The 26,308-nt window shown below is 41.5% G+C and overlaps 1 protein-coding gene across 2 annotated transcripts in view; it reads right to left on the bottom strand.

Annotated features, from left to right (window-relative positions):
• Positions 1-26,308, bottom strand: part of Bru3 (CUGBP Elav-like family member bruno 3) — a 781,126-nt gene that overhangs the window by 686,790 nt on the left and 68,028 nt on the right. For both annotated transcript variants that reach the window (XM_076794653.1, XM_076794647.1), the window contains exon 2: positions 16,932-17,014. The gene's annotated coding sequence lies outside the window, so the exon portion shown is untranslated. The remainder of the gene's footprint in view (positions 1-16,931; positions 17,015-26,308) is intronic.

Below are 26,308 nucleotides of genomic sequence, written 5' to 3'. Positions count from 1 at the left end.
ACCCGAGCAGTTTTGGCGGGTCCAAGCTCTATCTCTTTTCCTGCCCGTCCCCCTCTCTCTCTCTGACTTTCTTCTCTCTCTCTCTCTCTTCATCTCGCTCTTTCCGTTTCTGTGCGGGTACATTTATACACTGTTGGAATAATTTTTGGAGTTGGAACGTCCTTTAGCAGTCTCATGTTTAAGTCTCCCAGTTCTTAAGCCAGTTTTTTAACGTTGCACCTCAATTCGATATCGCCCGGTGAAACTTCCACCTCGCTTCTCACTTATACAGGAACTTTTGTGGAAACTCAAACTTCTGTACGCAATTAGAGAACTTCTGTTAAAGCTGACGGATAACAGAGATGTTATTTCGTTGAACTGCTCTGTCCGAGTCGTCCGAGTCTTTTTCTAGATTTAAAAATTAAAATGATTGAGCTTTAAATATCTAGACACGTTTCAATGTTTTCGTGTTCTTAACAATGTGATTCTTACTCCCATTATAGCAATAATTTAATTAGGAATCACGTAGCGAAATGCTTACGACTTTAAGAGAGTAAGCGCCGCAGACAAAGGGTTAATTGGTGATCAAATTACGGTGGGACTTACGACTCCCAAGAAGCTTTGGTAGACTAATTATTATGATAAGTCTGGATTCTTTGGATTCTATTCCAGTGGATAATCTGTGCCCACCTACTGACATTTTCATAGTTGACTCGACACTCAATGTAAAATATCATCGAGAGGATAACTCCGCGAAAAGGAAAGTATTATTTTCAACTCATTAAAATTATTAAGGAAAGAGATAAAATAATCTGCAGTCTAATTGATGTTATAAATGAATATTAATTGATGTTAAAACTGAATAATAATTGATGTTAGTAGGAGTTTCGAAGAATAGCGCGAGGAGGATGTTTTAATCATTTTTACAAGTCAGTGTGCGATTAACTAGAAAACTTGGAAAACAACGTTGAAGTTCTCACCGCCAGCAAACATAGAACGCGAGAAAGGAGGGAAACAGGCTCCGATGTCTTTGGAAATACTTGGCAGTTAGTTGGAAGTTCGTTAGAGGTGAACAGCCAGTCAATTAGTTCGGGCAGTCAAGGACACTGTGGTTTCCGCTTAACCGTTAGAAATCAGTCAGAATACCGGAAACAATATTGGCTCGATTAATCAATATATTAATTATAATTCTAACTTCACACCGCTGGTCCCAGGAGTGATCCAGATTTAATGGCACTTTCGTAACAATCGTGAGCACTTTTGGGCTTTAACTATTTCAAAGAGCAGTTAGATTTCACCGGTCTTCAATGTGTCTTCGCCAAATTAGTGTGTAATTAAATCGTACGGTACAGTAAGTTTAATTACGACGTTCTTCTAAATGTTTAAAACAATTCTCATTGTCAAAAGACTATATCAAGTCCTCCCCTGCAAATGACGAATAATTTTCTACACAAATAATGATCTCTACAAATTCGTAGAATTGTGTGTTTTAATTTTAAAGCATTCGCCAGTAATTGCAAAATATACAGAGATCAATCCACACGTTTCTTTCACGTGTAAATAATTATTTTCATAAATATAGAAAACTGTGTTTTATTTTAAAAGCATTTGCATTTATGGAAAATGCAACGACTAAAATATTCATAATATAATCAACTCTATATCATTTCATGCAGAACATTAAATAGTTGAAGACGAACCGTGCAGAAATAATCGAACTCAACAAGAAATTTTCTGGGTCGGTCAACGAATGCCGATGTTGAACGGCTCGAGATCATTCGCCAGCCACACATCCTTGATACGGTTATTTTTAACTGAATGTACAAGTCTGTTAAATCACCGGCGTACGAGTGCACACGCGTGCTATAGGAAACGCTGAAACGTTCTATCGCGAGCCGATTCCTTTGCGCCCCCCGTGCAATTTATTTACATGTCCGTGCGTCTAGTCTGCATGTAAACTGGGTCGGAAGCACAAAGCCTTCTTATTGTCTGGACGAAATATCAGTAATCAGTTCTGGGATGAGCGTCGGGAAAACGTCACAGCCGTTCGCAGGCGTCCATACGAACGAATCGACCTGTAGTCGATAAAACTGCAAAGCCTCGGGACCTGAATATTTTTTCCCGAATTGATCCTTCCTACCTCGTGGCGACTAGCTGTTTTGTATCGCCGTTATGCAAACGGCCAGTCGACCTATATTCAAATTAGGCACATATGAGAAAACTTTACCAATCACGTCTCTTTATCAATTCATTAACGCCGCTGAGAAAAAATACATTTCTGTGTCGAGTGATCGAACATTGTCACGGACAAGTGACGTCCAGTCTCCCCTGGTTAGCCTATACATACTCGAATTAATTGTATACATTTTTGCCGTTTAACACTAGGTTTACGGAGCACTAAACTACTGACTATTTTGCATTACTTTACAAAAATAACAAGAACGTGTTACCCACGTTTTTAGAAATAGTTTTAAAATAACATATACTCAAAGAAATAAATTTGCTAAATAATTTCTCACGTATGCATCCTTAGAATCTTAATAATTTTAAATTAAAAATATTGGAACCCGTTATTTTCACTGACGAATCTTGAGAATTGATGCTCTACTGTAGACAAATAATTGTGTAAACGAATAAGGTGTAGGCAACGTATCAATTTAATTTTTGAGAAATCAGATTACACGCGTTTCCGTCTGTACAGCATATCTCGACGATAATTTTAACTTTCCTGCGGGGATCGCGAACACAGAGGCTAGTCTCTTCAGAAAGGCAAACCTGATGTTAGCCAGCTTGTCTCGGTCGAGTAAACATTTAGATAATACGCATGCCGCAAAACGATCGCGAGATGATTTAAGCTAATGCACAATTCGACGGGCACCGAACAAATAGGCTGGAAATGTAACTATGAGCGTGGGGAAAACAGGAATTTCATCAAGGAACCTCGTCGATATTTCTTCTAACACTTCTACCTTTTAAAGAGCAGTCAGCTGGAAAGATTGATGGCGCCTCGAATGTTTACATCGTTCCCGATTATTTTTAGATACTCCACCTAGTGCTTCCGACCTAGCTACGTTTTATTATTTGCAACACTCTCTGCCGATTCTCAAGTGGTTTTCGTCCGACACTTTCGTCGAACAATTTCGTAGTTCTTCGCCGAGGCGAAGTTTCATTCTGCTCGCGCGTTGCTGTTCTGTGGCGGAAAAAATTTCTTTGAACTCGTCGATGGAATTGTGATTTGAACTATTTTCGCCGGAACATTTATGCGAATTCCCTGGCCTCGAGGGGAATCTTGATACGAGTTTCATTGCTCCGAGTAGAATTTTCACACGATTTTCCCCGGTTCGTTTGCACTTTCATCATGGTTAGTTTCCGCGTTACAAAAGTCCGTTGTTTTATTTTCCTCGGTCGCCATCAAGCCGAGATCTCGACACTTCGTACAGAAAATAAGTTTTAGTTCGCGGCTAGCCGCGAGGCGAGCGTTCTTGTTTACCCTAGCGCCGGCGAGGAGTTCCACTGGAAATCCTATTTTTCGCATCTTGATGTTTTCCATAAGTACAGCCGGGCAAATAAAGTTTCCTCAATTTCCAGAAGCAGTTCTAGCATGCGGCCGCAAGTATGCCACCTACTCCGGGCAAAGTCGATCCTTGAGAGCGATTCGAGAAATCGTAGTCGAACGCCGTCACGATTCCTGGGAGGAACGAGCTTCGCCCGATCAAACTTCTAAAAGTGGGACATTATTTTTACGCCGTAGGAACGCATTCAATTTCCGTTTCCCCTCCTTCCGCTCTTGTCTCTGGAAACTTCAACAGCCAGCGCGCCGCGTCCAATAACAGAAATTGCAACAATATCCTCGACATAAAAACAACCGCGAAGTAGACGAGGACTTTCTGTTATAAGCTCGATCGTTTCTGAAACTGTATTAATGGCTGCCATCGAAGTAATTGTCAAAGTTGACCTACTGACGCGGTTGCACACGAACAGCTGAACAAACGGAAAAATCAGTGAAGCGTTCGTTAAAAGCTCTAATGGGTTTGGAATATTTTATTTATGTTAAAATAAATGATTCCTCATGGATGTATCTTTACAATTTCAATATTTGTCAATTAAAAATATTAGAATCCGTCATTTTGACGGGTCCTATAAGTCTAGTGTTAAAAATTTTCGAAGCAACATTGAAATAATTGTGGAAGCGATCTCAAGTGATGTAAACGAGCCGAGGTGTGATCGACTGTGCGCGTGAAATTCCGAGCAAACTGTACATCCTCTCCGTACATCCGTTCCCGATGTCACCGAAGATAAAAGCACTTTTGACGTCACCATTATCAAGCCCTCCAAGTACGAATCGTTCGAATCGAGTTTCGCTTCCCCGAGGGAATGGTTCATTCCGAGTTAAAGCGCACCAACGGCCGCGACGCGACACGACGCGACGGTCAGAGCGTGGAGTCACCGACAGAATCAAAACTCTGCAAATTGCCGTACCTGATCAAGTCAGTAGGAATCCCGCGCCACCGTCGACGCGCAAATTTTCAATTTTCCGGAACAAGCGACAGTCTATATTTCAGCTCGCTCTTTCCAATTACTGGACGAGAGAATGAAATTATTAGATCGATGCATGTGAAACATCGCTTTTCCTGCAGCCCCTCTAGCTCGTGCCGCGCTATAATAGGAAGAATTTTCTGCAATCGCCGCCGGAAAGTAAGCCAACAGCTTCGCAAATAAATCCACGTCTGCCGAACATTTTTAACTCTCATTTGCTTCCCCAATAAATATTTGCTAATATTTTATATACGATCGTCCATACAAAAATAAAATGACTGTCCCTTTTAAACCAGGAAAACAAGACGGTCTCTATCGGTCGGCGATGAACATAATCAGGCAAACGTGAATCGATTTAAAAGCCGGAACGAACCGCGTCCAATAATAACGAGCGAAAGCGAGTATCCGGATACTGCCGTTTGAATCGAGTGGCTATCCAAGTATACTCGGATACTGGGGATTCCGATATCTGAAAATCCAGCAGTGATAAGAGCCCCAGTTATTATGACTCATTAAGAGCCGTAACGAACAGCTTCAAGTAGAAGAGGAAATATCGTGCTTTTTTAACATACAGAGCTTCGAGACTGTAACCCCTTCCACTGCTGTGCCGAAACAGATTCAATATTCAATTTCATCCCAATGTTCTATTTACCTGTAACGCCACCTTCTAAATTATGCTTGTACGATTTTCGTCTAAAACATTTCTTCAAATCACCTACTACTTTCGAGTAACGGAATTTTCTGCAGAAAACGGGCGTTGAACGGGTCGCGCGTAGTCCCGCGAACAACAGCTCCACGTAACGCCAGAAGCAAAGGCTTATTGCCCTGCTCCGTCTCCCAGCCAAGGTCAGGCCGGGAATGACTTGACACAGGAGTCAATTAGCATTGCCTTGTTCCATGATATGCAGAACAGTCGGTATCGTGATCGTTCCGACGAATATGCTGCCGCAATCTCAAAGGGAAAGGCCTTCGCTTTCTAGTCTACGCATCCCGTGCTTCATCCGAGCTTTTATCATGTACCCCGACTCTGTCTCTCTATTTCTCTTCCCATTCCCCGGGCGTGCACACATTCTGTACGGCATCCCGTCATGCTCTCGACCCGGGAAGTTGAGAGCCCTAATTAAATTCAGTCTGGGTACTCTTACCGAGCGCGGTCCATCGTTCATTAAGCGACGGATCAAAGTGATATTCCCGTAAAGTAGTTCCACTTTGTGGCGAGGGTTCGCCCTGCCTATACCTATCCCTTACCTTTCCCTTCGCCTCATCCTACTCGATCTCGCGCGGAGGCATGAGCGACAGTCCAGCTTTACCCTGGAGGCGTACGTGAATCTTTTACTCGGCCGTCCTACGAATGATTAATTACTCCATAGGTTACGGCGGTCTTGCGCCCGCGCGCTAGACCGGCTAAAAAACTCGAGCCAAAGTGTCCCTCGGACATCTTCCGGGATGAAGAGCGACGTCGAATGTTATTTTACCGGGTAATTGTATTCAAGATGAAGTAGATGTCGTGTTATGGTAATGGAATTATAAGTGATCCGCGTGCGCGCCCTGGAAAAAGGAAGGCAACCGGACATAACCGGCTTAATGGGAGAAGGATGGCCAATTGAAACGTTCGCTTCTGACAGCACCAGGACCATTCGCCTACACGTTCGATGTCCTCCACCGTGGCTCGGTATAGTTTTATGAATTTATTATGGATTTATTCGTCTCTATTCTCGAGACCAGCGGACAGTCGGTCTAATGAAGAACGGATGGGCGACTCTTGATGGTACTAGGATCATTGTTAACAATTACACGGCTGATGCTTCCTGCTTCATCCAGTTTTCACGTTATGTTTGTATGCAGGGTGTCCCATTTGAAGTTTCGCGCGCAGTTATTTCCAAAACTAGACCTTGTTGTAAAAAATATTGCGAATTGAATCATAGAGTAGAGTTAGCTGATGATGATTTAAAAATAAGTTTAGTAGCTAAAGCTGTTGTTAATTTCATGTGAAATAAATTTCGCTTTGGTCTCTTGTTTTTGAATTTTTTAAAATACCAATGCACTTCCATTTAAAACTTATCTTTGCAAGACTATTACAGCTCGAACATCGTGGTGACTAATTCGAGGACTGCCAAGTATAACGAACTCCGCATTAAACGCGGAATAATGGAAACACGAAGCTAATAACATAAACTACACGCGCACGCTGGAATACAAGATGTTCTCGTGTTGAGAATACGCGAAGCAACATCCGGACAACGAGCAGGTTCCAAGAGAAATATTTACAGTAATAGGTAAACGGAGTGACAGTGCTATATAGCATAAGAAATTGCCAAATATATTAATAGATATGTTGGTACAGCGTGTAGCGTAGTCGGGCAATATATCTGCTCGATAGTTTCACATTAGCACGAGAATACCTTCGCACCCTCCAAGGATTAATGGCCTTCGAATGCGCCATAGAAGGCAACGACTTGCAGCTGTTACACCGTGGCGTTGTGAATAATTAGCGGCCATAGTAATTTCCTGATCATTAATAATGACGTACTAGGTATACATATAATAAAACCGAAAGCTGCGCGTCGCACGCCGACAACGCCGCCGCCATACCCGACATGCAACAACACAACAAGCTCAAACAAGCCCGCGTCATTTGTCATTAAAAAATCCGGGAACAATCGTACCGTCATAAATTCATCGTAGAGGCACGAGGCCTCGGGTTAGGTTATAAAATCGTCAGACTCTCCAACGAGGAACGTGCAACAACACTTTCGCACAAGCCCGGCGTCATTTTTCAATTAAAAAATCGGAAATCTGGTAAGAGATCTCGAGTTAGATTGTAAAATCAACCGTGTCTCGGTGTCGTGAGAGTCTGTGAAACGAGGAGCATGCGTGATCGGTTATCGAAGAATCGGAAAACAACCGTACCATCATGAATTCATCGTAGAGGTAGGAGATCTCTGGGTAGGTAATAAAATCAACCATGTTGCAGTATCGTGGCTCTCTGTTCAACGGAGAAGAGGAAGCCGCAGCAGCGTTTCGGCGGTGGTAACTTCCGAATCGCGGGAAGTTAGCTCGTCCAAAATTCCCGTGGAATTAAGTTCGCGACAATCGAAGTTCCTCGGGATCATTCGCAGGAGTTGCAGGACAAGGCAACTCGGATGGCAGCGCGTCACACTGAATTCGCCACTGCGCAGGAGCCACTGTGTAACACCGGTTCACTTTAATACGTCGCACAAACACTTGGTCGCGACTCGATTTCGCGATAAAACTAAAAACTACGAGAGAAAAAAGAACGGAAAACAAATGAAGAAAAGAACTCTGGTCGTCCACGGTTTCGGCGAACTTTCGAAGAGCCTTTCTCGTATCTCGGACGTTTATCCGCACACGGTCACGCGAGAAACCGGCGGCGCCCGTACGGCGATAACTTTCGAATCTGTTTAAACGAACGCTCAGGAATCACTCTTAATTTCCGGCGACAGAAACATCGCGGGACCCGATACAGAGCGAAATAACCCGGTCGGGAGTGAAGGAAAGAATGAGAACAATGGAGAGAGAGCCAGCACGAAAGGCGCGTATAACTGCGATTGGCTTATTTTCAGGAGCGTATCTCGGAAGTCGGCGCGGAAGGTCCACGCGGCACCCACGAGGGTAGAAATGGGCGGCTTTATGCGCAAACGGGAGATAAAAGAGGGACGAGGGGTAGACGGATATGTATATATGTATTATACATATATACGTATGTATATACAGGGAAAACCAGGACTCGCAAGCCTGCGCTTGCGAACGAAAGCACAAGGGAGAGTAAGCTCGGTCACTGAGGCGTCGTCACTCGGCTTGCTTCCTCCGGAGTGACTCCCTCCTTTGCTTCTAGTCCCCTACCATTTTCATTCCATCCCTCCTCAGCCTCCTCCGGGCTTCTTTTTGTTCTTCCGGCATTTTTCCGTCTTCGTGTCTTGTACTTCGCAACGCGTAACCGCGAGAAACTCTCTCTCTCTCTCCTCCTCTCTTCTTCTCGTAATTGTTTAACAGCCGTGATCTCGCCCGTGCCCAGTTCAAACAGTAATTATATCGCGCGACGAACAAGTTCGTCCTCGTCTCTCATTTCTTTTTTCTTCTTTAAACTCTAGTTCTCTTTCGATCGTGTTCCACTTTGTTAGTTCTCGAGAACCCTTGAGGAAAAACGGTGGGAGAGAAAATCAGCGGATAAGACGGGAATTAAAATAACGCCGGTGCTGTTCGAAGAGATGGAACGGTTGATGCAGATGACTCTCTTTCTCTCTCTCTCTCCCTCTCTCGAGCGAGCGAGGAATTACTAGCGAGAAGAAAATGGCCGAAGATAAATGTTATCGAAGTAAAGGGTACAATCAGGCTGGCAGCCAATGAAAGCCGACGTTCCCCGTCCCACCGGCCGGCGTATTTAATGAATTACGAATAGCGAACGGTCAGGAGGAACGGGAGAAATCGCGGAAATTTCATTGGACTGCGGGGGTGGCACAGGTGCACGCAAAAGTTACAAAAACTTCGTTAGGGAAGAATGCAAACAATGCCCGGGCCCGAGCTGCTCAGCTCTCTCCTGAGCTTGTATTCGCCGGCGAATGTATTCCCCGGCTCGAGCAGTTTTTCTTTTTTTTTTTTTCTTTTCACGCTTTTTCCAGTATACCGGGCCGGGCTTTACACGCGCGAGTATCGTTTCCCTTATGCAAATTCGCGTGGACTCATAACGCGTCGCTGTTCGACGGACTCCGTTAACGCGCGTCACAGTTCAGCCGTTTCTTTGCCGGCGGCCTCGCGACGAAAGTCCATGGCGCTCCAACGACAATTACACCCTCATAAATCGGCTCGCCAATTTGTCGGTCGCGCGTTATCCGTCCTTCTGAATTTCACCGTGCCTTATCGTGTCGTCCGAGCGTTCACGCTACTTAAACTCGTTCCTAATTTCAACACGGAAGCGGACGGCCGCTCGGAACACACGCAGATTGCGCTAATTGATTTTTTCTATCGACTGTCGACACTTCAACCGCGATCACTGCGCTCGAAATCGTTTCCGCGAATCGCGAGACAGGTCTGGCAAAAATGTCTCCCGACACTCTTTAACCCTTTAACTGACGCTGACGATTTCGTCTACTATTTTTTTTTTTTGCAATCTTGTATTTCATCCTGAAGTTTTATCAAAAAATTTTTTATACGTCGTGTAGTAAACTAATCTTTATAAGTTATTAAAAAAAAGCTCGAGTTGCTTGATCCACTTCTGAAGAAGTTACTTCATTTTCAAGGATGTATAGCGTTAATGGAAAAAACTGTGGTCATTTTTCAATCTAGAGGTTATTTTCAAGGATGTATGGCGTTAATGGAAAAAACTGTGGTTATTTTTCAATCTAGAGGTAGTTGTTCGGTCTAGTTGGATTTTATATTTTATGAATTTATGGCATGAACGAATGTCTATTTGATGTAGAGATGATCTAACAGACATGTTAGCAATTATTATTTTATTTTATTTCGCTAACAGATCGATAGAGCACTTGATTGGGCGAACTAGTTTTCATTTAATTACAGTACCTGTACGTTGAACCACACCGATTCATATCTCCACGAATATCTGCAGATTGTAGTAAATATTTAATCAGAGTTCACAAATTAAACCTACAAAATCCGCAGGTTGTACAACAGATTTAATCCGATTTTAAAAATTGAAACGTTGAAATAGAATTGAATGTTGTACGGAAACTTTCTGATGGAATTTAACCATTGCCATTATTATCAATGTGTATTGAGTTACACGTGCTATGTATAGCATACTATAGGAAAAAGTATATGAGTTTATTTTGTATACAAATTTATATGAGTTTAACTTTATAGTTCACAACGATTATTGAGCGCATAGTTGAATCTCTTATAAACAACGTTAAAAAGTTTGGTACGATATGTCTCGTTTAATCAATTTTGCGGTGAGTTGGAATTTCATCGTAAAATATTCTTCAACGTGAATTACGAAACATAGGAACAACTTTAGAAAACGAAGTTTACTTGTGCAAACTTTTGAACATGAACAAAGCTAGTTGTATTGGTTCGGTGTTGCCGAAAAGTATTAATCGAATCCATTTGATCCAAATAGTAAAATAATAATAAATATTTGATTCATATAATAAAAAAGTTTGCAGCCGTAAAATTGATAATTGCGGATTTATGCTGTTGATTCTTCATGCTAAAATATTATGTATTTTATAGCACGATTTTTTCTTCCCAGAAATGCAAACATTTTGGCGTTTTGAGTTGAGTTTTACATTAGAATTTTCTTGTCGCTAGGCAAATACCAATGAACAGCAATAACATCTGGCGATCTGTTAATGGTGGGGTCGGCTAGACCAACACTGCAGCGATGGCGGAGGCTGAGCTTACGAGTAAAGCAAATAAACAGGAATTAAATCTGGAAGGCTTTATCGTGGGGAGACGTTTCGAGATTTCTACGTGGAAAAAAGAGATATATGTATATGTATATATATATATATGTATTGTATATATATAAAGGAAGAGGAACAAATAACTGGGGGCTGTCGTTGAATAAGGGAAGGGAGATAAGCGTAATGCTTTCAATTTCGATAAAGTGTGCCCTTGCACTAAGCCGCCTATCTTTCCTTCAGAGAAGAAAGATTCTTGTCTGTCTGCCTGTCTCGATCTTTAGTTTCACCTAAGTACGCAGAGATTTATCGTGCCACTTGGCGACGCACGCAAATTTCCATTTACTTGAAGACCTAACTTTCTAATTATGCTAGTAGTTTAGATTTTTGTGTATTTATAGTCAATAAAAATCTCTAGACAAAAATAAACTAGAAATTTAAATGGAAGTGCAATCCTTTGTATTTTTTTTTTAATCAATAATTAGTATTTCATTCAACGGAATTATTAATGGAAGAAATAGCATGGTATTTTCTACTATTTTGAAGTGTGGCTGTACTCAGCCTAGACTGTGACTACGCAGTTTACTTCAGTCGAGTATACATTCTAGGCGACCAATCTTGTTACACATTTAATCGATTTAAACAGACTGAAGTCCGATTAGAAAATCAAGCACGGTTCACTTGATTCGATGACTGTTTGTTTATTCAAAGGGTCGTATGGCTTGTGACCCTAACATTCCAATTATAATAAAATAATAAATTAATTAATAAATAATTATACAGATCATTATACAAAATTGTAAAATCTTAAAAGTCTTAAAAGTCAGTAATAAACAAAAAATCAAATGTGCAGCAATACTCTCTCAGAATCGCTCGTAGTACCGCCCAAAAAAAAAAAACGCCATGCTAATGCTTAATATTCAACACAAAAATTAACCCATTTGCATTAGAAGCTGGCGTGTATGCATTCATTTCACCGGCCATTATCACGGAAGAGATTATATCCCCATGCCGCATAATCTTGAATAGATTTAATCTTTTAATATGTACCAGCACAATTTAAAATAATTAAGTTTTTTAATTCCTCCAGAGCAACTCGATACAGCGACAGTAATAATATACTTTACAAAATCAAATACATATTTTATTCATCAATATTTGTACCGAGTAAATAATATACACGTTTGAGAAAAACTTTTATCAATTAATCTATCGTGTAAAGCCATTCTTCTCCGTTGGATCTTACTACAACGATCATGTGCAAAGTTACCGTCAAAAGAGGAACGAAATGATTTCCAAATGAAAAATTCGACAATTAGCTTCCATTTACAGAAGTTAACAGCTTCATTCAGCCGGTGCACCAGCGATTCTGGAGTTAATAAGTAGAAAGCACATCTCTGTACGTGTTACTCGAAAATTAAAGTGTCTCTTTATTCGGGCGGCGCGGCTTGTCCTTTAAAATATATGTTTCTGGAGTTTCAGCTCTAATTTCCGGCAGAATTTAATCTCGTTCAGGCGGCACACGAAGGGAACTTCCCAGGACAACGGTAAAAAATTATAAGTCACAGAGGAGAGCGAGAGCCGAGGCGATCCCGGAGCGAACGGCGCGGCGCGGCGCGGCGCGACGCGACGAGACAAACGCGCGCGCGCGCTCGCGGGTTTCAGATTAAGTTTCCACGAGAAAAATGGTATTCGACGTAATCAAATAGCTCCTCCAATTCGTCAAAGTAGTCTGCCGCCATAAATTTCGCATGCCACAGGGTCCGCGGTTCCCATCGCGATAACGGGCCGGAAGCGGGATACCCAATACTTTCTTTCTGGAGTTTCGCGTGTGAGCGTGAACAAGCGCGTGCGCACGTGCAACGTGCTCGCTTCCGCAGTAAGCACAGGCTAAGTATAGCCGGTTAGCCACGGGCATTGTTATTGCTTGCACAGCGGGGGCGTTCGGCTTACGATCCCTGTTTATGAAGGGTCCGCTGCTTGCACAAGTTATGGTCTCAGGTGCATTCGGATATTACAACTCGCCACGGTCAATCAGTAAATGATCAACATCCTAACGGTCAGTCGTGGTACACACGTGGCATTTACCGCGCTTTTCCCGATTTCTGTCCTGGTTTACGGATCCGTAAGAACCACCTTCCTTTCTTTTTCGGTATTACAGGTAATCGTGTGGACGCGTGACACTAAAAGACCGAGCGTGCTCATTTGCACGTGGAACTGGTCATTTATGTCTCGGGAGATATGGTTGGCCGAGTCGTAAATAATTTCCATTTTTACGGACACGTTGGAATGATTAGACTGCGGATCTCCATGTAGGCTGAAACGTCTTGCTTGAAATGCGACAAATTAGAGTAAAATAGAAGCAAACCATTTAAATTTCTAATTTTCGAATGATAAGAAGATCAACGTTGATATCACAGACGTAGGTTCAAAAATATATAACAAAAAATTGATGTATAAACATTTGCATCTACTCATGCGTGCCAAGAAATCGTCAAAAGTATGCGGCTTGCGAGTATCAACCAAGAGAACAAATTTAGAATCTACTCCATAAAATCTATTCTAGTTTTCCAGGTAACTATCGAAAGATTGCAAAAGTTGCGAGGCAATTGCAGGAAATGCTCGCGACAGTGAAATTGATCAATGAAAACTGCATACTTCGGAATGTAATCTTCTGCTGTATTATCAAATCGAGCTCGAGACATTTCAGAATCATCAAATATTAAACATACAAAGCACAGTGCAGTTATCATCGTTAACACGGTAACGTGGTGTTTACAATAAAAATATCGGATACCGTTTAATTCCGGTTCGGTTAAATTAATTTTCGCTCGAACTGCCCGGCGCGCGGCTCGAGTTACGAAAAATCAAGCGAAACGAAATATTTTCTCTGGGACGGGACAGCATGAAAACGTCAAATATCTCGGTAGGGAGCACGTCAGCGGGAAACACGCGCAGGTACGGTCAAAGCAATTGAAGCGATTTTTCGTATTTGGCTGGCACGGCCTAACGTGTACTCGGACGTACGCAACGCGAGAGTGCGTCTATGCCCGCGCGGTACGCGTCTACCTCTTCATAAAGTCATAACTCAGCCAAGCCTCCGGCACATCTCTCGGCATAACATTTAAAACGATTTCCGCTGGCAGCAGTGCCAAGACCCGTAGCTGCGTTGTTTCGGGGATAGATTAACGAAACATAACGCCAGTACTCGCTACGGACTTCCAAGGGGCAGCTCGGATAATAGGAAGGGGCGTGTTGGCACTGCTCTGGCAGTTAAGCAGCGTTCAGTGCCGGCGCTTGTACTCTTCAGCCCCCAAGGCTACGATCGATGGAAAATTTTCGGAGAACTATGGTCCATTTGGTTTGAAAACATTCTACGAAGTCGACGATTTATTTCGGAAACACCTGGTCCCGGCCGGGTTCGCCAGAAACAGTTGAAATTACCGTCTCCGTCCGAAATTCGCTGATTAATTCATGTCTCTGTAATAGAGAGCTACCAGCATCGCTGGACGGGAATACCATTCGATAAATGGGACAAAGAAATATCGGTTGGCTACCGTGGCATTATAACTTTCTAATGTCCTAATGAATTATCGATGATAAGCTGGCCCTATTTTTTACATCCGCTCCCTGCTATAGACGCCGCTGAATATTTTCACCATTTGCACGCGGAACCATTTTTAACCTTTGATAACATTGCGCAACTCCGAAGCCGCGCATTTGTTATTTGCATTTTTCAGGTCTTGTTCCATTTTACGGCCAAAATTTGGTTTTAATTGAATTTAATTATTAAACAGCTTATTTTCCCACCATCTTTGTGTAACTTAAACAGTTCCTTTATTGCAATTTTGAAATTACAATACAATCCAACTAATTATTGGTCACTCTCGTTATTAATTCATTGAAATTTTTAGCACTTCGTTAGAAGGCAAATTTCTTTTCCTTGCTAATAGAAACTTCGATTGTTTAGCACCATTTATTAACATTGTACCGACCGGTAGTCTGTTAATCGGCTTTTTGCCTCTACACGTACCGACCAGTAGCCTGTGAATCGGTTGTCATGGCAACCAATACTTTGTTATCTATTATCGAGGTAAAAATGTTAGATTGTACTACTGTAAGCACCATATTTGTCAAGATGACTATTACAACAGTGTCAATATGGCTTAAACTCTTCTACAAAACAAAATCCGAGTATGTGGAACTATTTGAAAAAATACAGATCTTCCATTATCACTCCAAACAATAAAACTTTCGAGAGGTCAACATGTATTTCATATAGACCATGATATTTTACTAGAAGTGTGGACTAATGGCAAAAGAAACGTAAATATGATTTCAACAATACATTCGCCACAATTAATGGAATCTAGAAATAGATATAAAAGATCAGATGGCCCAATGCAAAAGCCCGATTCAATAATAAGTGGACTAAACGAGTTGTAATGTTTCTTATGTGCTAAATGGAAAAAAGATTAGGTACAAAAATGTCCTGCACAAAGCGGCAATTTCGTGGATAGAAGATTTATAAATAATGAAGATTTATCCAATACAGCAAACACTTCTGAGCCCACAAGGAGAACATCCAGATTAGACCATCCAGAAAGATTATCAAATTTCGGAAAGCATAAACTCGTAAATACAGTAACTAGTGGTCGACGTAAAAAATCCCAAAGACAATGTAGAGTTTGTGCAATTAATAAAAAAAGAAGTAGAACATGTTTTGTCTGCAAATTTTGCTACGTTCCATTACATAAAGGTGACTGTTTCGAGCGATATCACAGTTAAAAAAAAAAATTAAATTAATACTTATTTGAAGAAGATTATTATATGAATTATGACATATTATGTAAATATTAATCTGAAACCGATTGCAATAGACAAAATAAATATTGTTTAATACTAATGTTATGAAAATATAAAAATGTTATTAGATTTAATTACCCCACAATAATAGAACGCGAATAATTTCACAAAGTTTGGTTTAACAGTTCTGTAGTCATAAGAAAAAGCGCACGCGCAGCCTAACAAAGTCAAAACAGAGCCGCTGCGAGGGAAGCGTTGACTAACTGTAAAGTGTTAAGAAGACAAATGAAATCAATTAATCCTATTACTCACTTGTAAAATATGGAACGAAAGAGAAAAAAAATATGGCCGTAGTTAGCTGTGAAAGATTGATAGTCCTATTTTGACTACCCTGCATTCGAGTGACTCTCGTAATTTTGTAGCCAATGCTGTAATTTGCGTCGTTGTTCTAATATCGCGAGCGGATTCGTACACGTTACGAGACGGTTTTCCCGAGGCCCGTTTTGTGAAAAAGAAATGAGCACGAAATTCCGGCGTTACCGGAGAACAAGGGTACACGCAGCCACCCCTGGCATTTGTAGAGGCAACGGCAAGTCTGATGATACATCGCGGATTCCGCTAGTTGGCCCCTCGTCTCCTAGCCCCGGTCGTTCTTTCAACCCTTACCATCGACCCTCTATTCCCTTCCTAACTACCCTTTCGGCGTTAAGAGATTAACTTGTCACGCCGGGGCCATTTTAATATTCCGGATCGCGAGGTAAGTCACCAGAATTAGCAGGGAAAGCGCCATACGGCTCCGGCAGCGATAATTATCTCTTAACGTTGCTACTGCTTCGCCTCCTTTTCTTTTTTTTTACGCGGGTCTGCAGCAACGACGAATTATGACGGTGAAGTTTCACGAACGTTCGATGGCTATTCGATGAACTGCCGCGCAAAATCGAACCGGACAAATCACCATTTTACAAAATTACCCGCCCGCGCTCTGACTTGGAGCGTTTCGAATGGTTTTCGGTTCAAATGATATTCGAAGAATTTTTACAGGTAATTCTTGCGGTAATCACGCGTAGACTCGCGTCGGGGAACGTTAGATCTAGGCTAATAGGAGCGGCCGTAACGAGCCAGTTAGATAACTTCGTCGAGGTGACGTAACCGTCATAAAATAAGTCGTCCAACTCGGATATAAGAAGTCGGAAAGTAGGTAAACTGCGCGTTAAATGTGTAAACACTTACCCCTGGTAAAGTCCGCTTCTCATGCAGAGCGTTCTGGGCGCTGATTGCGCTGTCACGACTGTAGTAGGTGAGAAATGCACAGCCTGGAAACGCAAGAACGGGGAAAAATTATTGCAAGCGAAACGAAAACGAGATTTCATTGATTAATTCTTATCTTTTAAGCGGAGGTAAAATTAAACCTCTGACAGACACTATTTCTCCGGAAATTTTACTATTTCTACAGTGCCAATTACTGATATTTTTTTTTACTTTGGTACAAAAGTACCTCCAAGATAAAAATGGTCTAGATTTCATATACAATGTGAAAATATATCAACGCGAATATTAATTCACCATAAATTCACAGCTTGTTTGGAACAGTATTTATAATTGCCTCGTATTGGTTTACTCAAATGATCACAGTTCCAATTATAACAATTTTTCAGACATTCGTAACAGTGTTCGATTACATTTTGGATCCACTGTAAATACTTCAAGCTTATGCTTCAATGTATCGTCATTTATACTTTAAATTTGTCGTAAATTTCTTGGAACGGAATCCCTTTTCGATGTGTACAGGTGAAACGTCTACAGATTCATTCAAGAAAAACGTCGCTGACGTAAATCGCGACTACAGGGATTACATACTTGTGTTCCCAAGTCGTATGCAAAACAAAGTATTTATAGAAGTTTTATCGGAGACTTGATAAAGTACACCCTTGGCGTAAAGTGTCGCGTGTGTCCGCGATTTCGCAGCGTTTACGCGACGCCGGGAGTCAATGTGTCACAGCGAGAGTAGATGTTACCGATTGAAACTTTTTCGCTGCATAATTACTAGTGGTCGGGCATTAAGAAAACTTTTGCATTATAATTTCTTCGGCGCTCCCCTTTTTTTTTCTTCCTTTGTTCTCTTTTTCAGCGTCGCGACACAAGTACTGCACGACAAGCAAGGGCGTCGACAAGATCGCTCGGACGGAAATGTCCGTATCTCACGCAGCCACCCGGGTCTCGAGCTATCAAACTGAATTCTTCGAACTTTCAGTTTCTCGTACGGAAATAAACGTGACGTTTCCATGGGAAAGAGCGCCGGCACCGCTCTCGGAAAATCATTTCCCGGCCGCGTCGATAATTAAAGTTGGAATCGCTGAATTCAACGGGGGACAATGGAACGCGTGCTCCCGAGATTTATAGAAATTTAAAGTGCATCGTTAACTGCGACAGTCGTTCCACGAACACGTTGACGAATCATGGTACCTAGCATACATTCCACATCTTTTGCTACACTATCACCTCGACCAGATAATAACGTCATCAGAATAACTTGCTGCCAGCTGCTCGCGCAAGCTTCGCACTGGTTGGATCATTACTTCGTAACTGAAAGAAATATTCGTTTATTAGTATCTCATTGTTCTAGAACCTGGGGATCTACAGGCAGTATGCCCACGACATGTAATTATTTTTTGAAAGTATGGCAGTTGCATTTTGTTGTCCCTTCCGTTATGATGTTCTAGCCTTAACAATTTGAAAGAAGGAAAATTTCCGACTTGAAGCAAAAATGATATTCGTACTTGCGAAATGCAGTCCGAAACCGTCGCTATTTTAGTTCAGCAATTCCAGAAATTCGCGAAAATGCGTTCCGTTCTTTATTCGCGGTATTCAGTTTTGAGTCCAGTTTATAATTCGAAACTCGTAAACTGGAGTTCTCGAATGAGTGGTTGGCAGATGTCGGCAAAATTCACCGTCTGACAGAAGTTTTTATAGTTATACAAAGTTCGAGAATTCCGTCGAAGAAGTTTGTAATAGAACGGTTTATCCGTAGCTGTCTTCTTTATCGGGAAAAACCGATGACGCGCATCCTGACGCGCGACGTACCATCTAAAAAGTACCATCACGTGACGTACCCTGAAAAAGGTACCTGTGACACACACCGAAAGACGAATCACCTCAGACTCGCAAGGGCGACGACCCTTCTGCTGCAAATTCTAATCGAGACATTAAATCTCGTATTTGTTGTACGTAGAATTTCATTTTGTTTCACTAGTTTCAATTTATATTCTAATTGCCCAGGAAGTCTGTCAAGGACATTTCGATTCGAAGTACGAGAGCTAAAAACAGTTCACGGCGAATTGTGTAAAATAATCAAATGTTGGCACGATGATATGAAAATGCGGAGTATAGATGCAGTCATGCTGACTTTGTGGTTCAAGGATTCCGCGGAGGAAGAGGCGGGTAATAATTCTCAGACATCGATATCGATGCAATGGGACTGACGACATTGGGCGTGTTGAACTTCTCAATTATGGGAGAGGGAGGGGGGGAGGGGCGGTTGACGCATCGATTAAACGTTAAAATTCTTCCGTGGACGTAACAAGTTAATCGAATCGTTTATTTGCGGCCCGCCTTGAAAACCGTTCCTGAGCAAAGGAAGTATCGACATCCCCATTGTCGTAAAATTAATTTTCCAAAACGACTCGGCATAGCGGGTTAAAACGATGGTAATTAACCCTAGAATTGGACGGTGCCTGAACCAGGCCATTATCGGCTATCGCACTGTCGAGCAAACCTCCTGGGACCGCCTTCCTATCGGTCTGAGGATTTATTCAAAGGGCCTCTTCGTCGTATCTGATCTTCATTTGACTATCTCAACACACTGAGATGGATGTAAGCAGGCACGCGCACTGCCAGACCCGTGGACAGAACTCGGTCTTAGATCACGCAGTATTTACGACCCGATACTATCGTGACTGCCCGATCGTTTCGATCTGTCTATAACCGTGGCTGCTGCGAACGCAAAATCCATTAACATTCCGTCGGAACTCCGTCGAACCGTGTTCCAAAAGCCTGACTTTCCGAAATTTATTGGGCGCAGAAGTGAGTTCTTGACCATTGACCTCGCGCGATCAATTCGAATGAAATTATCCTCTTGCTGTTTTTCAGTTTTAATTCGTCGCTATAAAAATAAACACGTTCGCTGCCACATCGACCATGAAAACTGTTTGTAGATATAAATAGTGAGTAAGTATTTTGTTACAAAAGTAAAAGATTCCAGTATATTTTTTGAACCTGCAAAACTATACTAGTCAGGACACAACTAACAGTAATAGTGTCATATTATGTAAAAACGTTCGAGAATCACTCGGATAAGCTTTAAAACATATACAATAATATGAAGGAGTATTTAACAATTCATTTAATAATCTCCTATAAAAGAAAGTAATGAAACGAATAGCAAATACTGATGCAAGTACGTAATCTCGTACGAACGTCAGCGTTTCTTCTAAGTAGAGAGAGTCCGCATTGAACAGACACAAAGGTAGATTTATTCGGAACCACAAGTGCTCCGTGAATTTGCTGCAAGTGATCTTTTTGTAGGGGCACTTTGATTCTCGGGAATTGCGATCTACATTTTTTATTTGCTCTTGTAAGGATAGTTACTTCCTTTTCACTTGTACGATAAGTACACTCTGCTTTTGATCTTACAAGTAGCCTTTAGATGGTAGATCGTCAGATATAATCGAGATTGCAAATGCATTTCGTATTCTGTGTTGAAACATTAAACCGGGTTTAACTAGGTAACCCACAATCTAAATCTACAATAATCGATAAAGGTCCTGTAGCATATCTTGTTGAATTAAGTATTTATAATGCAGTACCACAGTGAAGAATTGCTTCTTGGGAAAACATTTTACGTAGAACGTACTTTTTGGTTTCAATGATCCTTCAATTATAGATTTATATCAATCTATCTACATTATTATTTTAATTTATTGGATTTATAATATACAGTAAGATCAGTACAATTGTCCTTATATTGATATAGTTGTGGAGCAGTCACAAATTGTAATTTTATTTCTATAGAATCTATCAATATAATAGACGGATCTGCAAATGAACACATCTACTAATGATAATTGTTTGTAATAATAGAATTACTAAGAGAATACGTACTACTTCTTCACTGATATACAGCCATGCTTATATACATTGCAATGACTTCAATGTGCAGTCGAGGTATATAGATACGATCATATATCAAAGATTTTGAACAAGATCATGAACTTGTCCAACTTTCAAACTGAAGTACTGCTTGTTTATAACTTACTTAGCGCAACCAGAGCTTAGCAGTATGTTTGAAACTCGATTTCAGACCACAAAACAATACTTTTGCCCTACATACGTTAGTCAAATACCGCGTCGTTGTTTTGATATTAAATCTCATGTTCCTACAAGCAGCTGTAGACAAAGGATTCAACTTACAAGAGCTAATTTTTAGTGTCACCACTTTCATTAACGTATCACGAATTTCGTTTTCTACCAGCATCATTTTTTTTTTGAAGATCTTCACACACACACACTCACTATCGCGTTAGGACATCTTGGAAAAATTTCAAAGTTTAATCGATATTCGACATAATTTCAAAATTGATCTGCACGTTTATGGTACAGCGGAAATGAATGTCGCTGAAAGAAGATGATATCATAAAGAATAAACGAGGTCGTCGCTAAGTTGAGCATGTCCACGTGCCGCATCGCGCCGGCATACGAAATTCAAATACGTCGCCGCCGGTGTTCTATATGGATCACTTTGTAAAGCTCGAAATGCTTTAATCTCGCGAATTCGGGGACGCAATTTCCCGGGTATAGCAGGTGAAGTCATGGCGCCAACAGTTTCTTAGCGAAGAGTTACGCGGTCGGCGCGAGAACGAGGGTAGAATGGAGGCAGAGCCGACGCTGGACGCAGGAAACAGGAAACCGGAAACGTCGTAGGAGTAAGAAAGCGCGGAGGAAAGAGAAAGACAAAAATGTGTGCTCGGTACACTCTTGTAATTTTTCATGCAAGCCGTTGCACGCGCTCAGGTCCGCATTGGTTATTTCGAGCGCCTTGGTGTGCCCCGTTCGCACTCAGGCCGACTAACCAAACCGAAACGGTACAAAAGCGGAGGATAGAATGGAAAAGGGTGGCAGGACAGCGGTAAGGGACCGAGACTGATTGTGGTGTCAATGGATCCGAAAGTTTTTCGAAGTGTCAGCGCTCGTGGTTGGTTAAACGATAGGTTAAACTTTACCTAAGGAAACCAGAAATTTTTTACTTCTTTCTATGCGATCCTGTAGACTTTGGCGAGAAAATGCCAAAAATCTAAATTTCAATCCTAGGAGATCACTAGTTCAAAAGTTATGCGTGTGTACAGATGTGCAATTCCAAGGCAAGGGCGCCGCCATATTGTTATGCAGCGACCGTCGTTCAGAGATTAAATTAAATGAACAGCTGTTGTATTAGGAACATTAGAAAGAGTAATGTGTATGGAAGAAGTATCACCAAGGGTCCGCCGTCCGAGGGTTAGTGTGACGTCACCCATTTATTTCAGGCGCTCCAATAATTTGAGCACGCACTGTAATTTAGTTATCTAGGGTAAAGTTCGTCGCGCGGCTGAGATTGTCCAGAAAATGGTGGTAGATCGAAATGTTTATAAACACGGTCGGCGGTTATCTTAATTGCATTGGGACGGGTTGCATGACACTGTTACTCTTCGTGGGTTGATACCCGCCGGGAATAGAAAATTTCGTGAGTCGTAGAACCTGCGGGCCATCAGGGCGAATTGCCTTCCGTGGCGTATCAAGAACAAGGTCGACCTTTCTTTTCCCTCCTTGACGTTGGCCCGCCCCTGTCCCTCGGTATCTCCGAGTCGAATTAAATCTACAGATAACAGCGGCGGCGGCGGCGGCGGCGGCCATACACGAATTCCGCGCGACAGGGCCAGACAGAAAGCTAAATCCACTCGTGCGAAACCTACTTTACGCCGACTTTTACTTCCCTCGTTAAGGATACCATTTTTCCCGAGATTTAATTCGCCGTGACTCGTTTTAATCGCGATACTGCGCACGTATGCCTTATTCATGACCTCATTTGAATTTGTCCCCCCCTCCCCCTCCCCTCGCCCCCCCATGGACGCAACGGGAGAAAAAATGGATCGCCCCGTTTTGGATGACACACTTTATACTCGCTTAATTTTCATATCGCCGCGTATTTGTCTATTTGGCACTACTTTTTTGGCTTCCTTCAAATACATTTGGACCAGGGATACCCCGGGGTATTACTGCCAACTTCCATCCTTGCCAGATCCTGAGAACGTTCCGAAGAATCAGGCTGAAGCGCAAACTGTATTAGAACATCGAACAGATATTAATCACATCTTCTCGCCTGCTGGCGCGGCGATCGTCACATTTGAAATAATTGAGTCAGACCGGGGGGACTAATGAACAGATTTATCCCATCTGCTCCTGCTGGATTCTTTAACCCCTTGCACCATAATATCCAGTCTTGATGAAGATTTCGAACAGAATCCACTAAATATGAGCGTTATTAATTTTCTTTGAACCGAAATAACATTCTATTTCTCTGTGGAGCGGTGATTCTACATGTAAAAACAAATCGAATATTCTTTTCTATCAACTTTGATAAAAAGTTTTGCTGATTTAAACATTGTCTTTTCCGCAATTCTTCCGGACGCATGGAATTGAGAAAAATATTTTAACAATGATTTATAACACAATGCGCTTATATCACTGAAACATGAAATATATCTTTAAATAGTTACAATTGCGTCGGAACAAATTGATCCGAGGTGAAAGGACATACTCCAGGGGACTTGTAAGTACAGTAGAATATAATTAGTATAATAGAACCCTAAATAGTAATGTTATGTATCCAGCGTCTTCATTGCGACGGTAGTGTGCAAAATTGGTGTATCGGGTTTCCACGTCGCTAACAGGAATTCGTGATGTACGACTGCGATGAAACAATGGCGTCCTACCCCATCTTCTTCTCACCCCGGAGAGAAACGTTCATGGATGTTGCTGTCGCATTTACAATTACGATAAGGTTTAAGATTAGCTTGACAGCGCGCGACGAGTGGCGCAGTCTCGTGCAAATTGCAGATCAAGCGGTTACACTTGCTGCTGGCAGCATGGAACAATTTATTAACTCGAGATAATGGCGCGTCTTGTCACCAAGATTATCTACAGTCAAATTTCGCTGGTATGTAGCTGTTCGTACGGTAGCTAAGATAATATCGAAATCGATGTCAGCTTTGGCCAAACGAGCACCGAATTATCCAATTTAAACGAGCAACGGCAAAACGACGTTATCCGAAATAAAATCTGGTGTCTGCAATTTGGCGATTCAACTATTTCTACGATTATGTTACAATCGTTCTACAATTACAGGCAAAAAGAGCGTATTACGAGCATATTGTGCTCTAATTACCTTCCATGATTGCACACTTGCGGCAAAAGTGACACAGCCCGACAAAGTATCAAATTATTTTGTAAGCAATGCAAATTGCCATTCGTATTTTTGGAAGATGAAAAGAAACTGTACAGTTATTAAAATTATATGAAAAAAATGATGACGATATTTACATTATCTCATTGATCTTTGGGGTCAATAAGAATCATGTTCTGAATAATGTTTCTGCAATATCCTTGTAGTGTTTTTTGAGCTGCGCCGCTGTTCGTCGTAAAGTGTGCAACATCTGTGAATTTGGTTAATCGAATTCAGATTTCTAACTACAACCAAATACGAACTGTTCGCCTGGTTCTGCCATTCCTAACGTACCCGACCAATTTGTGGAACTACCATCCTGAGGACGAGTTACACATCTCCCAGCACCATTGATTTGCAATCGAGTGAGCCGATTACAGCGACGCGAAACATGCCTGTGCAAACGAGTTATTGTTTGCAGCGACGCAGAGGGAGCCCCGGCTAAATGTCGTATATTAACACGCCTACACGTGGTTCGGCTGTCTACAACAGTGATCCTATGCAAAAATAAAATCCTCTTAAATCGAAAACTCTACCGGCAGAATCTTGCAGCTTTTTTCTGCAGAATGATAAATAAGCGCTGTTCCTGTCCATGGGAACTGGATCAGCTGTGGCCTCTAAATCGAGTTTTCATACTTCATAGAAAACTATACGGGAATATAAACAACCAGTATTGATAATGGTCGACGTATCCTGCAAATATAAATTTTCTTACTCTGGTACAAAGTTTCTGATTTTCGTTCTCTCTTAATTAGAGTTTATTTTTTGTTATATTCGCTGCTTCTGAGATATATAAATGAATTTGACATATTTAACTTAAGTATCACATCGTCCCACAAGCAATGCAATTTTTCTTTTTATAGTTTCAGGTAGAAATACAAAAACAAGATTCCAACCATCAGAGTTTAATGCAAGAATGTTAGGTACGCTAGGGTTAAATATAAAAATGGAGTTTGAGTATTTAGGGTTACAGCCACCGCCCATGATGACATAGGGTTGAAGCCCGCTACAGGAAAGTACGGTATGGAGAAAGGCCATCACGAGAGAGTCCGTAGAGGGACTAGTCCCAAGGGGATTGCGTGTCTAGCAAACCCCTTAATTGCCGCGACGCGTCTTCAGGTTTATGATACGTCTATTGCTAATGAGCACTGAAGCCAAGACGCTAAAACTAGACGTGTTTACCAACAATGTGGTAATAAACCTGATGTTCTGGTTGAACACAGATCCAACATCTGCATTGAAGGGACTACATACCTTTGATAAAATAAAAAAATCGATTTTTCAGAAACAGTATATTCTGTTAGTACAGTCCTTTTGGAACACTTCCAAAGTTTTATTTGAAAATTCGTAAAACTGCTGGATTTATAGCTCCGAAAATGCAGTCGTATTGCATAAAGCGGTAACAGAAAATTGAAACTTTACACACGTTTTTCTGAAGATGAAATTTCCAAAGTTGGTACCAGAAATAACTGGAAGACTACGGAGACCAATCTGGATAAAATATTGCAGTAAGATTCTTATGAAGATTCGCGCAATTTCCTCTATTTCCGAGATCAAATGGGTATAACCTTTTAAAAAATAAAATTCATCAACATCGACCTGGACAAAGACTCTTTTTATTTAGTTTAAAGTAGAATTTAAAAAACGTGTATCACAAATGATTTTACAGAAATGACCGAAACAGCTTTCTAAGTTGAAATACTTAGCTCAATTGTTCAGCAAATACTACTTAAATATCGTGTAACAATACATGCCCATTGATCTTCCAAAGAAAATTAATTTCACATGTAAAAAAATTCTCGGATCTCCATCACTTCTCAAGCATACCAAAGTACACGCGTAACACCCTGAACAGTTCGTTCGCTATTCGGACACGAAGGTTTGTCCATAGTGATTCGGCAGAGTTCAATAAACGGCAGAGACTCTGGCTAGACGGCGACCATCACCGTCGTCCACGCGGATCCCACCACCGGTGCATAATGAAACGATTCTTTTGCGTTAGTCGGCCATTTTTCAGGGAGATAAATCGTCCGGCGTGGTACCAATCCATGAAGTTGATTGTCCCGGTTCGGTATTT

The sequence above is a fragment of the Halictus rubicundus genome, chromosome 10 (genome assembly GCF_050948215.1).
Source record: "Halictus rubicundus isolate RS-2024b chromosome 10, iyHalRubi1_principal, whole genome shotgun sequence".
NCBI classification, from domain to species: domain Eukaryota; kingdom Metazoa; phylum Arthropoda; class Insecta; order Hymenoptera; family Halictidae; genus Halictus; species Halictus rubicundus.
This window is presented reverse-complemented; position numbering and strand designations above follow the sequence as displayed.